Raw genomic sequence first — 3,021 nt, 5'->3', positions numbered from 1 at the left:
AAAATTTTATTTGTTAATGGTGTGCTTAAAGTACCGGCGTATAGACATTATATTTTCTAATTGCACTAAGAGAGTAGCACCTGTATTAATAGAGGGAGTAAACTTTTTGTTTTTTGGTGCTTTCTTTTGCGGAGGTAAGGGTCGAAACCCCCTCCTTGTACAGCTTTACTATGAAGAATATAAGCACTCTATTGTGTTAAGACAAAAGTTACATTAGTGCTAACTACAACATTAGACTTGTTGCTGAGAGTAGTACTACCTCTCATCTATAGTGAAGTTTACAAGAAAGAGCATCTAGCAAAGCATTGATCTTGTAATGAATATCATTTTAAAATGAATATTTTGAATTCACCTTTCATAGGTCTAACTCGAAAGCTTGTAAAGCCATCTGCATAATTCTTCAATGTGGCTATAATTTGAGGGTTGAAACCATGCTACGAATATAGACCTTAGCCCCGACTCTACCTCAAAAGTTAGCTCATTTGGTGAGAATTGTCAAAAACCATATAAAGAGACTAAGTTACATCTCCCACACCGATGTGGGACTCAATTACACCTCCTACACCAATGTAATGGATTAAGCACATAGTAAATAAATAGGTTTTAGTTAATATATGGCAGCATTTTGATTACAATATTTATTTGACTATTCGATTAATATGATTAAATTCCTAATGGAACTTGTCCCTAATTGAACTTAGACTTGACTCTCATGTATTCTGATCATAATATACCAATGGAGATAGAGATATACCAGTGTCTATGATGATTCTTTTAGGGAAGATCAGACTTGAGCAGAGATGTGTCTTTTAGGGAGGATGTTTTTCCTTTCAAGTCCTCTCATTATAAGTTGAGACATCATGTTGTTGTTGACTGCTGGGATGATTCCCATGATCCTTTTGATCTTGAAGCAGAGGTTGTCACATGTTCATTGGAGCCATCATCTACTACTGACACTGTCCATACTCCTTCTAGCACTTCTGGTTCTATGTCTTTGGAAGGTATAACAACTAATAACACTGATGATACTAACAGACACACATTACCTATTTCCTTAGCTGATGAGATAGTGGTGCCTACCACTGGAGCTGGTTCACTTATGCTTGATGACACAACTCATGGTGCTGCTTCAGATCTTGTAGGTCCTAGTGTGTCCACAGGGCCAAGAAAATCCTGCAGAACCTCTAAGCCTCCTGACTGGCTAAATGATTACATACATAAAATGTCCAAGCCCACATCTCATGCAGTAGTGGGATCTACTTATCCCTTGTCTACATATATGTCTTATGCTTCACTCTCAAACTCCTACGGCCAAATTTTATGCAACATGTCCACTATCAGAGAACCTGATACTTATGAGGAAGCTTTACTCAATCCTCACTGGGTAGAAGCCATAAAACAAGAGCTGCAAGTTCTACAGGACAACCATACTTGGTTACTAGTTGAACTTCCTATTGACAAGAAGCACATTGGGTGTAAGTAGGTATTCAAAGTCAAATATAATGCCAAAGGAGAGGTAGACAGATACAAGGCTCGCCTAGTGGCCAAGGGCTATACTCAGCAGGAGGGATTAGAATACCAGGAAACTTTTTCCCCAGTGGTGATGATGGTTACTGTGAGAACTGTCTTATCACTAGCTGCTATGTTTGGTTGGAGGTTGCACCAAATGGATGTCTTCAATGCATTCCTTCGGGGTGATCTTGCAGAAGATGTCTATATGATTCCACCACCTGTTCTTTTAGGACAAGGGGAGTGCAGCAAAGTTTGCAAACTCCAGAAGTTTCTATATGGATTAAAACACGCCTCTCGAAAATGAAATCTCAAGCTTTGTGAAGCTCTTATCTCTTCAAGGTTCATTCAGAGTCATCATGATTATTCTCTTTTCATCAAAAAATCATGTTCTGATTTGGTCATTATCCTAGTCTATGTGGATGACCTTCTCATTACATGCTCCTCTGCATGTATGATTCAAGAGGCCAAACTCATGTTTCATCATCATTTCAAGATCAAGGATCTGGGGGAGATGAGATACTTCCTTGGTCTTGAAATTGGCAGAAGTAAAGATGGAATTTTAGTCTGTCAAAGGAAGTTTGCACTAGACCTTTTTGAAGATCTTGGACTAGCTGGTTCCAAACCTTTTGCCACACCCATGGAACTCCATCAGAGACTTACCAGCATAGAGTTTGATCAAGGTTGTGAGAATGAATGCACTACTGATGAAGTGCTACATGATCCTGCTGGATATCAAAGGCTAGTGGTAAAGTTGCTTTATCTAACTATGACTCGACCAGATATAAGCTACACAATATAGAACTTGAGTCAATTCATGCATTGGCCAAAGAAGTCACACATGGAAGGGGCTCTAAGGGTGATGAGATATCTGAATAATGCCCCTGGATTGGGAATACTATTATCATCCAAACCATCATCAGAGCTTACAGTTTATTGTGATGCAGATTGGGCAACTTTCCCTATGACAAGAAGATCAGTAAGTGGTTTTATAGTCAAGATGGGAGACTCTTTGATTTCCTGGAAATCGAAGAAGCAAAACACAGTGTCAAGGAGCTCAGCAGAGGCTGAATATAGGAGCATGACAAATGCAATTGCAGAAATAGTATGGCTTACTAGATTATATGAAGGACTGGAAGTGCAACTGAAGTTGCCAGTGAAACTGTTTTGTGTTAGCAAGGCAACACTTCAAATTGCTGCTAATCCTATATACCATGAGCGAACGAAATACATAGAGATTGATTGTCATTTCATTAGGGAGAAGATTCAAGAAGGTCTTATATGCGTAGAACATGTGCCCACAAACTTGCAGCTGGCTGATATCTTAACTAAAGGACTAGGGAAGGCACAACATGAAGTTTTATTATCCAAGCTGGGAATGTTCAACCTGTTTACATTACACAGCTTGAGGGGGAGTGTTGAAGGTGTCACGTGAGTGGAGTGACAACTAGATCCTACATGGTGAAGAATTAGTTAGAAGGAGTTATTAATTAACTAATTAGAAAGGCAATT

This window comes from Nicotiana tomentosiformis, chromosome 10 (genome assembly GCF_000390325.3).
Source record: "Nicotiana tomentosiformis chromosome 10, ASM39032v3, whole genome shotgun sequence".
NCBI lineage: Eukaryota > Viridiplantae > Streptophyta > Magnoliopsida > Solanales > Solanaceae > Nicotiana > Nicotiana tomentosiformis.
This window is presented reverse-complemented; position numbering follows the sequence as displayed.